The sequence below is a fragment of the Nylanderia fulva genome, unplaced genomic scaffold, assembly GCF_048542155.1.
Source record: "Nylanderia fulva isolate GAGA-0341 unplaced genomic scaffold, ASM4854215v1 Scaffold15, whole genome shotgun sequence".
Classification (NCBI taxonomy): Eukaryota; Metazoa; Arthropoda; class Insecta; order Hymenoptera; family Formicidae; genus Nylanderia; species Nylanderia fulva.
In genome coordinates, this window is record NW_028189730.1 from 4,218,167 (window position 1) to 4,233,162 (window position 14,996).

The 14,996-nt window shown below is 34.6% G+C and overlaps 1 protein-coding gene across 1 annotated transcript in view; it reads right to left on the minus strand.

Moving 5' to 3' along the window:
* The window catches only part of NLG-4 (neuroligin 4), a 309,809-nt gene that overhangs the window by 292,844 nt on the left and 1,969 nt on the right, over positions 1-14,996 (minus strand). The window lies entirely within an intron of this gene.

The following is a 14,996-nucleotide window of genomic DNA, read 5'->3' on the forward strand; positions in this document are numbered from 1 at the left end:
AATAAGACGCGTCGATGGAGATACAGAGCCGGCGATTTCATGCGCAACGAATTGAAATCTGCAACAGTGCTGGCAGCCAATTAACGTACTATTGTATGTACTAGATGTATGTGTACAACGCGAAGAAACATCGTATTGAGGTAGAGATTTTAGCAATGTTCGCACGATTAATCCTTCCCTAAATGAACCAGTACTCGAATATCCAGAGCAACATTAAACATTTAAAAAAAGGATCTTTTTATAAAGAAATTTTCTAAAACATAATTAAAAGGAATCTTTGATGCCCAGCAATTGCTATAAAAAATGGTGAAAAATTGACTGAAAATAATTGTTCCAGCTTCCAGTTTGGATTTAAATTCTGAAAAAAATTCGAGAGAAGAGGATTTTTGCAAAATATGATATAATAAACTTTAAGGAGAGCCCAATAATTTTGACACATGTCTCGTGTATTCGTTCCGGGCATTTATCCACTTGTACAACTCAGAGGCGACCAGTTTCGGTGGGCGATAAAATGTGAAACAGATTCGCGCCCGCTCTTGGCTATTGCGGTTTTCATTGCGACCAGCTCGTGCATTATCGACTCCCCGTTGTGTTTCGAGGGTTCGATAACGTTCTGGCAGCTGTCACCGACGGCGAAAAATCGGAACGTATCGGCAGCCAGACTTCGGAATACGACGGGCGAAAAAGATAAAAAAAGAAAGATCGCGCTAATAGCGTAAATCGCGGAGCGCATGTTCGATAAAAGAGAGAAAAAGTATATAAAAAAAGCATTAGATCGATGCGCAGAACAAGTTCAAATAATGGGATTGTAAGCGCAAAATTAGTGATATAATATACTCTTGATATTTAAGAGCTTAAACCAAAAGCACCATTTTTAAATGATTACGAAATTAGTAAGATTCTCGTATGGGAAACATAAATTTTAATTTTTCGGATTTATAAGAGCCAAAAACGCGGATGATAGCGCGTCAGTTTAAAAAAAATTAATTTTTATTTTAAAAAGTTGTACAGGGTACAAATATTCTCCAGTTTTTCTCGATTCCATTAAGGGGATCCTAAACGTTCTTGAGAAGTCTGTTGTTTCTTTCCTGTTTTATCGACAAAATGTGAGGTTAGATAAATTATAAATCTATTTATTCTTTTTATTGGCAGTTTGTAAAACTAGACCAGGGCGGATTTGGCATTGGATAAAAGAATTTAAGTGAATGTTTAAATTTCAATTTGGAAGCCTAGTAAACAAGAATAGCTCGCATTTTACATGTGCACACATATGCATGTAAATGTAAGATGAGCTATTCTCGTTTACTAGGCTTCCAAATTGAGATCTAAACATTCACTTAAATTCTTTTATCCAATGCCAAATCCGCCCTGGTCTAGTTTTGTATGTACAAACTGCCAATAAAAAGAATAAATAGATTTATAGTTTATTTAACCTCACATTTTGTCGATAAAACAGGAAAGAAACAACAGACTTTTCAAGAGCGTTTAGGATCCCCTTAAAACAAAATTGTATTTAAACATATATTCATTACAAATAAAATAAATATATTTTATATATATAGAACTGTTTCATTAGAAGAAATAAAATTCTATAAAATTGCGGATAGGTAAGGATTGATAAAAATGACGTATCGATTTGATATCTCGTAGCGAGAAAGATATTTTTCGACTTTATATTGTTATATTTTAAAGAAAGTGCCTTTTGTGCAACATGTGCGAGCGTGCAGGCTCTAATAAGAGCGAATTGCGCTCAAATAGTTTGGAAAAAATTTACACGAACGAGAATTCTTCTCGCCCGCGAGAATAAGCCAGCCAGCCCCGGAGATACGGCTACTTCCACTTTTGTGGTCCGCCGTGTTTTAAATACTTTCCAATTAGCACGATAGCTCGCACGCTCGCTCGCCACCGCGCACAGCTTAGATTTGCATGAATCGTTTATTCCGCAGTTCAAAATCCCGGTACGGTAACTGGTTTTTGTTAAAAGCAATTTGCGCGCACTTTATCGGCAAATTTTCAATTCAACGCCCGTACTTCTTTCAGTTCCGAATTAATGACGCGGCTCGTCTAAGGAGATTTAGTATACAAATTATTTTTTAAAAATATATAAAAAGCGTACAACCAAATTCATTTGAATTTTTAGTAAAAAATATGACATAGGTGTATAACCATGGGCGTCCGCAGGATTTTTTCCAGGAAGGAGGCATAATTAAATTTTTTTGTTTTTTATTTTTTGTTCTTTCTTAAATTTTTTTGTGTTATTTTCTTATCTTTATTTTTTATATTAAATATAAAATAAATAAATTCCAGCGTTTATTTAAAAGGAGAGCAAATGCTTCATTTTTTTTTACTGATTCCAAAGGAGGGCAAATGCCGCCTGCGGACGTCTATAAGTATAACTTTTGCATTTGTAAAAGACTTGAATTACTTTTATTACAAGGATATATATTTTATAATACGAGCCGTTTAATCGCTTATTAAAACGCGCGAAGGCGAATTGGAAGAGGTATAATATTTTCGTTTTCCCTCAGGACAGGTTGCTTTCCGTCCGCAATGATCCGTGCCATCGGAAATTGTAATCCTTCGGCCTTCAGGATAGGCGACGTCACGTTGGCCGGAGATACATACATATACGGCTGCTGCTTAATAAATCCACAGCAGATACAACCAGCCACACAATCTAGCCGCCGGACACGTAATCTAGCTTAACATATGTATCCACTCGATTTTCTCGCTTTGCCGCTCGGCGGAGCCCTTTCTCGCCCTCTTTCCACCCCTTTGCACCCTTTCTCTCTCTCGTCCTCTATCTATCTTCCGCGAGTCGCGGGAAGAGAGAGAGAGAGAGAGAGAGTCTGCACGGGATCCACAGATATGAAATCGGCCGATATGGACCACGATGAATCGCTCTTGGAACTTGAAGAGCAGGATGCGGGTGAAATAGAGACGAATCAGCTTCATAAAATAGAATTTTAGATATTTCGTATTGCGTTCCCAACTACTGTTCTCTGCCTTTTGCGAGTTCGGAGTCAAGTTAGGATATTTGCATGTTGCAACTGCCGAATTATCATTGGAATCTTCAGAGAATTTTCTCCATTGTTAGTTTTCCGCTGGCTCATCTCCTCTGGAATTTTTTAGAATTTCAGTCTCGTCTAGTTTCTAGATCGAGTATCTTGTACAATTGCAATTTTTACTTTTTTTAAAAAGCGCAGCGCTCGCTGTTAAAAATTAATATATCTTTCTATTTATTCGGTAAACTTTCATCGTTTACTTGAACTACAAACTTGTTCCATTTATTTTGGATTCATTGCGTTCCAAAAAGTGCTTTGAGGATATTTAAAAATCTCCGAAGTGGGTCAAAAGATTCTCCGTTATCTCGTATCTTGACGTGAAAAATATTGTAATAATGCGAGCTTTGTCAGGAATATTCTTTACATCTTCGGGTTTTTGAAAAAAACCGGACGTGTAGCATCAAAGCTCGTATCACGTTACGATCTCTGGGGGAAAATTGGAGCGTGCGGAAAATAAAAATTCGCTCGAATGTTACGACTGTAACAAATGCGCTCCGCAGAAATTGACTCGCGATCGTAATTCCATGGCTATTCATTAAAAGCGATATCGCGAGCTTTTGCTCCGATATCTCGTAAATCACAAATTGGCGGCGCGCAGCATTAAACCGCGATTCGAGGGCGATATGAGAGAGCAAAGCGCGACGTGGGTAAAGTTTGGATTTACAATCGTAAACGCGGGCGGTGACGAAGTCATATAAACCCGGGGGCGGATTTAAAGAGGGCGTTCACGTAAAGGCCGTTCGCATAGAGGACGTTTCAGACGCCGGGTATAAGGCTGGATCCTGAGAATCCTCGCGGAATCGCGAGTAGCTTCCGCTTCATTGGGATTTATCGCGAAGGCGAACGAGAACCCGGGCTCGATTCTGACGCCTCGACCCTGAGCTTAACCTTACGTAACAGCCCCAGCCCCTGGCGCGAGACGATAAATCTTCATGGAGGCATTAGCGGTCCCTGTTACCGCATACAGACTCTCTGCTACACGTATGTATTGGCATGGCAGCTGTCAAGGTGACCTCTGACAGGGTGAAAGGATAGACGAGAGACCAAGTTCCGCTACATCTTGTGTGTAAGTGCAAGATTGCCTGGTTTTTTTACTAATACATATATGTATACACTATCGCTCAATAGTATTTGCCCACCTAGGTAAATTGTGTTAAAATTACTATAAATTAATGACTATAAATGACTATAAATTTATGACTATAAATGACTATAAATAACAAAAAAATAATGACTATAAATGACTATAAATTTATGACTATACATAACTATAAATTAATGACTATAAATGACTATAAATTTATGACTATAAATGACTATAAATAACTATAAATTGACTGTAAAAGCTATAAATTAATAACGATAAATAAATGACTATAAATCAGTGACTATGACTATAAATCAATAACTATAAATAAAATGACTATAAATTACTATAAAATTTGTCTATTATTCTTTCCGGCCTTATAAAGTCTGACAATTATGCTTCTCTTCTCTTCAGATAATTTCTTTTTTGACCATTTTAATATCACATAAAAGAAAAAAAATTATTTTGCAAAATATGCGTTCAAAGATGTTGTCTGTTCAAATGGCAGCAAATAACTAACGCAAATCTTTATTTCCTACATTCTAAAATATCAAATAAACAAAAAAATTCCACAAAACACGCGTTTCTGTAATAAAAACTTAAAAATACTCGTTCTAAAAAAAGAGTCATAAATACCTTATTTGACTTTGTAGCTATCTGTTAGTAAACATGAAGTAATATTTATAATATAGCTATTGAGAGCGATTTTCCGTTAGCGCATAAACAATAAATATCGATGAAAAGCAATAGACACACTTTAGTTTTCGAGTTTTCTCTTAAATTAAGGGTGAGCAAATACTTTTGAGCGGTAGTGTACATGTACACTAAATGTAATGATGTTACAGAGAGGGGACCTAACAGAAAAATGGATAAGAACTTTGATGGAGCGGTTTTAATCTTTGTTCGGAATCTTCATTCTCGCGACTTAATATTCATTTGATACTATTCTTTATTTTATTCTCGTGATATCTGGGTAAATGTGAATTTCTTGGAGGGAAAAGAGGAGAACGCGGTATTATGTGTATAAATTCTAACACAGTGGTCGGTATCACGACAATACCCAAACTTATGGCACTTTTCAAAGTGCAATATGTGGACTGCGAGAGGAATGGTAAAATTATGGGCACGTTTACGCTGGTAAATAAGACTCGAGCTGGTAAATAAAAACTTGGCGAATCTTGATTCACCGGCAAACTTCTTCACGCAGATCATCACGGAGCGTTCCGGCGAAACTCTCTTACGATTGCCCGAGAAGGAGAGGAACTTACAACGACGTAACAGTACCGAAACAAGATTCCGCGTACGCGAGGCAACAAACTTTCTCTATAAATCAACGGTGGAGTCCCCTCTATGGGAGACCCCCGACAAATAAAGAGGGTCACTCAATCGAAGAAGCCGCGAAGCGATCTTCACGTGTTTGACGCAACTTCGGACTCCTTCCATGACATAAATAATTGTAAATCGAGCATATAAGAGAAGAAATAGAAAACAATATTTTTCTTTTTAATTTAATTTATACACTTCTCAAAATAACTAAGAGATCAAAGAAATTGTCTAAAAAATACAACAGACGAAAAGTTTAAATAGCTCTACCTTTGTTTCAAGAAATGAGAATTTAAATTTTAAAAAAGAGTTTTAAAACTTAAAACCTTCACTTTTGAGTGGTCGCAGCTCTGTTTTTCATTTTCTTCAATTCTAGTACTTTTACATACAGAAAACGATGAATTTAATAAAATGGAAAATTTTCTTCTCACTTTGTAGATGTATTGCATGTACAAGATTGGAATAATTATTGTTGACCCTTTTGCGTTAAAGCCTGAAGTATTCCCTGTACAATCGTTTTTTAAAATTTAAATTTCGATTCTTCTTACTCAAGTTATCGAGAATTAAAGAGAAATGGTCATTTTCATTAATTGTTCATAATTTTGTTAAAAATCATCGAACAGCAATTGTAAAAATGGTTTCTTAAAGCTGAATCTTTGCTCTATAGTATGATATAATGGCCGAATTTTTTTTTACTTCGTGAACTTTTTAGAAACTGGTAAAAATGACGAAGAAATTCGTGAATTTTTTCCTTTTTGTTTAAACTTCGAAAAAAGTTACGTAAAGTGACTAAAAAATTTTATCGACTAAAATTTTTGTGCCTCTGGTTTACTCAAGTTTGTGGTACTAGAAGGCACAAAAACTTTAATCATAATTTTAAAATTTTGTGAAAAAATTTTTAGTTTACGTAACTTTTTTTCAAAGTTTAAATAAGAAAGAAAAAACTCGAGAATTTCTTCGTCATTTTCACTTATTTGTAAAAAGTTCACGAATTATAAAAAATTCAGCCACTACATCATATTATAGAGCAAAGATTCAGCTTTAAGAATCCACCTTTAAAATGGCTGTACGATGATTTATAAGAGAGTTATGAACGATTAAAGTGAAAATGACCATTTCTCTTCAACTCTCGATAACTCGAGAAGGAAGAATCGAAATTTAAATTTAAAAAAACGATTTTGTAAGGAATACTTCAGGCTTTAACGCGAAAAAATCAAAAATTTTTCAAATTTTGTTGTGTATGCGACACGTCTACAAATTGAGAAAAAAATTTTTCCATTTTGTTAAGTTTGCCGTTTTCTGTACGTAAAAATACCAGAATTGAAGGAAATGAAAAACAGCTGTGACCACTCAAAAATAAAGATTTCAAGCTTTAAAACCTTTTTTTAAAATTTTTATTCTCATTTTCTGAAACAAAATTACAGCTATTTAAAATTTGCCTATTTTTTGGACAATTTTTTTTTATCACTTCATTATTTAAAGGAGTGCATTATTGAAAATTCTTTTGTTATTTTTATCAATGTATGGGTACCCAGGTAACAGCTGCATGTTTCGAATGAAAAAAAATTATTCGATACATTTTTAATATTTAAAATTGCCCTCCGGTACCTGTTCATTGATGACAGGGATTAAATTTATATTATACTATCAATGCTTTTATTCGACGAATAATCATAAAATGAGCGCTTACTTTGTAAGTGGCGATCAAGTTAATCGGACTGTTTTCACTACAGACTAGCTGCAGCACGACAGCTTATCCTCCCTCCCGGTGATTCTATCTCCTAAGATCCTAATATCCCGAGGTATTAGGGCATCCGTGTAGACCGAGATCGGACTGTCGCTTGGAACACGGCGGGAATCGCATTACAACGCGGACAATAATCGCTTCTGCCGTTCAATCGCAAAAGACAAGAAGCAAGATTGGACTGCAGCCTTTTTCGGAGCAAAAGCGATCCTGGTACTTCGATTCCTGCATCCCCTTGGATTACTTGAAGAATTCCCTTAATGCTCTCTTTCATTTGTCGTATATATTTAAAAATTAATTTATATAAGTACGCAATCTCCATCAACGAGTTCAGCGTTCTCTTTAGAAAAACATCTAAAAGTCTACATGATTTTTTTAATTCTAGAAACTGTTGAAAAATATTAAGCAAGAGACTGCGAGTTTTAACAACTCGAGGATTACAATATTTGACTAATTATAAATGCTGAAAGATTTAAATTCAATCTTCCTCTTAAATTAGTACTCAAAAAAATTTTGAATGTTAAATATAATAACAGCAAATTTGAAATAATATAAGAATAATAATTTTAAATTTATGATGCTAATAATTAATTTATGTCAGAATTAATAAAAATTGCTAATTGTATTATAATTAACTCTTATGTCAATGATAGTCGGATTTAAAGCAATATTAAGGGGATCCTAAAGCTTACCTAAGTTTCATTTCTATTTCATCGGTAAAATGTGAAGTTAGATTCAGCTATAAATCTATTTATTGGCTATACGGATTATTTTTTACCCGAAATTAAAACGCTTCGCTCTTTGTTAATATTAATACTTAAATTTTAACGCAAAGTTCTAATTTTGGGTAAAAGACAATCCGTATAGCCTAATAATTAGCATAATAAATAGGTTTTTAATTTATCTAATCTCACATTTTGTCGATAAAACAGGACAGAAATCACAAACTTCTCAAGAACGTTTAGGATCACCTTAAGAATGTGTTGGATAATTTTTCACCTTCTGAAAAAAAATACAAAAGGGCCCCCCTAGCAATATTAAGGAGATTCTAAGCTAACCTAAGTTTCATATCTATTTCATTGGTAAAATGTGAAGTTAGATTCAGCTATAAATCTATTTATTGGTTATACGGATTATTTTTTACCCGAAATTAGAACGCTTCGCTCTTTGTTAATATTAATACTTGAATTTTAACGACAAAAGACAATCCGTATAGCCTAATAAATAGCATAATAAATAGATTTATAATTTATCTAATCTCACATTTTGTCGATAAAACAGGACAGAAATCACAAACTTCTCAAGAACGTTTAGGATCATCTTAAGAATGTGTCGGATAATTTTTCTCCTTCCGAAAAAAATACAAAGAACCCCCTTTGCATTCGGAAACCTATAACAGCTGCTATGAAGAAAAATACGCAGTTATTAGTTCCCTTACGTTGACAGGCAGATGAAAAATGATCCGCATTGACAGAAAGGTTAAAAGTATCGTTAAGCTCCCGAGAAGATTTTGATAATGAGAGTAAGATTCTCCGGATATAGTTTCTGAAATATGCGGGTATATCGAAGAATAAAATGCGCGCCGTATAACGGATTATCGATCCCTGCATCGAAACTCGACTCGACGCTCGAAGGGGGACCGCGGGCGAAGTTTCCGCGATATGTTACTTAAATGGCGATACTGAAACTACGGTGTAAAGTGAGACATTTTTCACCCTCCCCCCCCTCCTTTATCCCCCTGTTCCCATCCCGGCGAGATACGGCGCGTCATAGCGTGCACATCGCATTTGGCCGGGTTCCACCGCGCCGGGCTCTCGCAATTTTCGCCGGCGCATAACACATCCCCTTGGATCCGCGAAACACGCGGACGGTAATAAACCTCTGTCGTCCAATTAATAGATCGCGACTAGCAGGGGTGTCGTGTTAATAAACGAGTTTCGCTCGTTCCCGTCCAGGGTACTCTTAATACATCGATGAGCGAGGGATTATTTCTACGTATCTTCATTTGCTCGCGAAAGAATTGGCGACCCCCTAACAAAGGTCATCGAAAATAATATATTGAGGTTGTTGCACGAAAGTTTACAGACGGTATTAGAATAATAATGTAATACGAGAAGATGAGGATAAGTGACAAGAATTAAAATTGACAGAGTAATATTGAAGTACTAGAATTTAAAAAAATTGACAGAATTTGTGTGCCCTTACAAAAGTCAATTTGAGATTGTTGAACGAAAATTTACAGACACTAATAGAATAATGTAACATGAGAAGATGACGATTTATGACAGAAGAACTAAAATTGACAGAAAAATATCAGAATATTAAAATTATAAAAATTCGATAGAAAAACTTAAAAAAGTTTAATAGAAAAATATTTTTAAATTGTAGAAACTACAAGTTAATTTTAATTTTTATTTGAAGAGAAAAGTCTAGAATCTGAAAGGCTTAAGATCGAAAAGATCCTATGTACTTAAGAAGAATCTAGGATCTAAATAGCTTTTTCTAAATTACGTTAAATCTAAAGGATTTGAAATCCCAACATCTAAAAATGTGCGAGAGGAAATTGAAAAAAATGAGACGCTTTAAAAAAATATATAGGTAAATTTTCTCCAAAAAATCTTTCTCAAAGGTTTCAGATTCAAATTATTAATCATAAACAAAAATTAAAAACCTCAAGACGTATCGATATTCCGCGCTTAAAATTCGAGAGCAATTTTTGCGAACAATTTTAGTTACACAATTTTATTTTTCAATATATGCACATATATATTTTTTATTTCGAGCAGTCTAGATTACAACGATTCCTCGAGTCTTTCATCGAATCGTCGCAAACTTGCGATCTCAAGTGCCATCCGATCTTTGCATTCTCGACAAAAAGTCCTTATATTTCAATTTTAGGATCTCTCGAACCTTTGATTTTTGAACCGGCAGGATTCTATTCACGCCGGAAAGAAACTTCAAGCAAAAGAGGGAGAAAGAGAAAGAGTAATACGTCTAGTTGGACCGCGGCAGAAGCGAAGAAAGAGCGAAGTTGGCTGAACTCTGATTATGGCGCGAAACGGGTACAACTCCCGAGATGAAGTCGAAGTAAAGAAAGAGAGAGAGAGATAGATAGAGAAAGAGAGAAAGAGAGGAACTCGAGGGATGAATTCTCCCTCTCCAACCCACTTCCGCTCTTCGCGTTGTCCCGATCCCTCGTATCTTCGTGCGCACCTAACACGTTATCCACCTTACTTACGCACGCGAGCCTTCTTACATAGTCACTGCAGCGGACAGAATGCATTTCATCAAAACTTGCGGCTTTCATCTTGTCGTCGAGCGAACGTGCTATTCACTAAACCGCGACGTGCATCAGCCTCTCAATTTCGAATATGTATTCGCGTACAAGCCGAAGACTTATTACGAGACCGGCGTGCACGACTTATTACCCTTGCGAGACTATTTGTAGCGTGAAATAAGTTTTTAACCACTTCAACTATATAATCTCGCGACACGTCGGAAAACAGGTTGAGGTCCTTTGCCATCTGCACCGCGTAAGAAAAATTAAAATGTACAATTTTACAACAATATGTTTTATATTTTCGAATCTATCGGCTTGTAATACATATACTGATGAGATAATTTTTTTTTTTTTATTTAAACACATCGTTTTATGATCGATAGATTTAATTTAATTTGAAGAGTATTAAGGGGATTCTAAACGTCCTTGAGAAATTTGTGATTTCCGTCCTGTTATATCGACAAAATGTGAGGTTAGATAAACTAAAATCTATTTAGTGGCTATACGGATTGTTTTTTACCTGAAATTAGACCGTTTCGCCCTTTGTTAATATTAATACTTTAATTTGTACAGAAAAAAGATTTATCAAACAATCCGTGTAGCTAATAAATAGATTTATAGTTTAACTAACTTCATATTTTGTCGATAAAACAGGATCCTAAACGTCCTTGAAAAATTTGTGATTTCCGTCCTGTTATATCGACAAAATGTGAGGTTAGATAAACTAAAATCTATTTAGTGGCTATACGGATTGTTTTTTACCTGAAATTAGACCGTTTCGCCCTTTGTTAATATTAATACTTTAATTTGTACAGAAAAAAGATTTATCAAACAATCCGTATAGCTAATAAATAGATTTATAGTTTAACTAACTTCATATTTTGTCGATAAAACAGGAAGGAAACTTAGGTTAGGTTAGGATCCCTTTAAATATAAAATTATTATTAAATTATTTAAAAAATTATCAAAAATTATATAAGCTATAATAAAAGAATTACAAAAATATTATACAATTATTATAAAAATTATGAAAAAATATAAAAATTATAATAATTAATTTATTATAACTTAAATATAAAAGCATTGATAGTAATATGATACCTTAATGATTTTCAGAATGCAACAACCCTTAGATTTATAACTTGATAAAGTTTTCTCGTTAATCTCGCACGTACATATTGAACTTTGTACTTTTCAACGTGCAACATGTATTGTCCCTTCAAGCAATACCTCATACATCTCCACGAGTATTAATAAACGACTTGGCGGCGATGAATAGCAGATGCTCGCCTCTCACGACGATTAATTCTGAAGAACCAAAGCGGCCCGTCGAATCTCTCCGCATATTTCTCGAAAAGGGTACACACCCCCGAGAAAGAGAAGAGAGAGAGAGAGAGAGAGAGAGAGAGAGAGAGAGAGAGAGAGAGAGAGAGAGAGAGAGAGAGAGAGAGAGAGAGAGAGACAATGTACACATGCGAGGCACGTAATCCGCATTTCGCCGTTGCGTCGGCCAAGATAAATCAGGCGTCTTACGTAGGTAAGCAGAACAAATTTCATTCAATCGGAATCTTCTATGCGTGTTGTGTGTTTGTTAGCCCACCTCCCTGCATTTATCAATAGAATGCATTTGCATGCTTGGCTCTTCGCGCCCGGGTCGGGATTATTTTTCCGATACGTTGCAAACACACACACACACACAAGGCGGAGCTGGTATTTTCGAAGGAAATACGAGAGATTGGACGCGTGTCCTCGGCGGAGACACATTCGATCCGGGGAACAATATCGCTTCCGCTTACTAAGAAACCGCGGAAATTTCCCGTGGCATTCCTCGCGATTAATGCTTATTCGGAATTCTCGTGAAGGGAAAATGAGAGAGAGAGGAGAGATTTTTTTTTGGCCGAAAAAAATTAAATTCGTTATCTCATATTCGTGTTTTATATGATGTAATTCTAAAGAAATTCGAAAAATTTTAACGGATGATTCTATGTCGAAAATTAAGGACGGTTTTTCATATACTTCTATAACATATATGAATTTGTAACGCAAAATCTATGTCACGTAGCAATTATTATGCTGTGCAGGATAATGTATTTTTTTTCTTGCAAATTATTGACTTTACGATAAAATAAATAAAAGTTTCTAAAGGAATCAAGTTTTCTAAGTAAAAAGTTCTGGTAAAAAATTAAAGGCTTATACTAGTTTTATCTTCTTAAAACGATACTAAAGGATTAAATATTAATGAATAAAATTTCCCAAGTGACAAATGTCGACTAAATTTTATCTTCTCAACTTGTTCCACACATTTGAGGAAAAAATTAAAAATCTAATTTTTATTTCTTCCCTTGGAAGAGTGTAACTTTTCAACAATGTTGTGCTTAGATGATTTTAAAATTAGCTAGATAAAAATAAAAATATGTAAATTCTTGTTTGAAATGTATCTAGATAAAAGATGAAATTATATGACAATTCATCTAGATAATTTTCTAGATAATAATTTTTAAGATTGCTTATGTAAGCACAGTTATAAAGAAAATGTAAATTATAAAAGGGATATAAAAATATATGAATTCATACTTTTATTTATAAATTTTTATCACTTACTGCTAAAGTTCTACTATTTAAGTATTTTTATGTGCTATGATTCTAAACCAAAATTATCTGAAAATTATTCTAGATACCTTATAAGATAATGCTTTTGTCCTATCAAGGTGACTTACGAAAGTGTAACTCACCGATTTTAATGAAACTTTGCATACTTGTAGAACATCGAAAAAAAATCGATACGTATTTTTTATTTCGGCAAAAGTGCGGGTTTAAGGGTTGAAACCACTCTTTGAACCCTTTGAACGTTAGGGGTGGTCTTCAAGCATAAACAATCATTTAATTTAGAAGAAAAAATACTTGTAGAGAAATTTTAGTTACAGCTAATTCCGAATCTGTCAAAATTACAAAATTTAAACTGGCGGATGCAATATGGCGATTACATTTCATGACAAAAGGGTGGTTTTTAAAATAGAAATCAGAAAATATTACATAAATAAATTAATAGAAAAAATGCTTTGAAAGCTTCTCATGTGTACAATTTTTTCTAAATAACAACGAATGAAAGTTATTAGTGAGTAATCGAATATATTCAATCATTTTTTTTTTATATGCATTTATATGAAAGTAAATTAAATTGGTCGTTTTCATAATTGAAGTTTGAAAATTTGGCAACATATATAGTTATGAGTGCAAATAGTGAGCAGTGAAGAGATACTTTAATCAAGCATCCCGTTAAAATAAGTACAGAAAGGGGTTTAAAATCGATCTGCAACCTTCTCGCACACAGTAAACCTTGAAAACTATAATTTCTATTGGCTAACTACAGAGCATTTCAAACCAGAAGAATTTTTGTAATTTTAATCACTATATTGGATCCGCCATTTTAAATTTTAAATTTTTGACGTCAGATTTGGAATTAATTGCACTAAATGCTTGGAGACCACCCCTTCAAAGGATGGTTTCTACCCTTAAACCCGCACCTTTGCCGAAATAAAAAAATACGTGTCGATTATTTTTCAATGTTCTACAAGTATGCAAAAGTTTCATTAAAATCGGTGAGTTACACTTCCGTAAGTCTCCTTGTAAACTGTAGATATAGATAATACATATTTTTATTATCGATATAAAAATAAGATGACGTCAAATTTTCATCTAGATAATTTTATGATTCTAAACTAAAATTATCTGAAAATTATTCTAGATAATTTAATAAAGATAATACTTTTTCTTCATCTACAATGCACATAACAGATAATACATATTTTTATTATCTATATAAAGATAAGATGACGCCAAAGTTTCATCTAGATGATCATCTAGATAATTTTATTCAGAAACACTGCTCCTCAGGGAGTGATGTAGAAGCACATGTTTATGCAAAAGATCTACGTTAATTCCCAGCAAAGAATAATCATCTCCTAAAATTTGTCGTCCTTACTTAGACTCATCCTGTATACCGTCTTCCCGACGTTTATCATCTAAATAAACCCGCGAGTCTCGTGCGTCCAAACACACAATTATGTTTGGATGCGCGAAAGATTGTATATGTATATGCTAAGCCACGCGCGCTTAAGGGTTGAACAACGTTACGTGCCTCGAGCAACCGCCGAAGCCGAGGATATATCGCGTTTCGGAGTTTATTCCAGAAGTGTGTCTGAAACTTCTCACTGTGTGTACTTCGGCACTAACCGCGAGAGCTCGCAAAGGCATAATGAGCGCGTAAATCGTCGGTAACTTGTAATCCGCTTTGAAGTAGACGCTCGCGCGCGCAAGAGGAGATCGCGACATGCGGGATCGTAACGTAAATTTCGTCGACCGTTTATGCAAATTATCGGCGGGCCACAGGGTTAATACATTTTCGCGTGTGCAACGTTTCGCGATATCCGCGATATAACGAGTCGATAGTCCCGGGCTACATATATATGTATATATGTATATATATATGTATATATA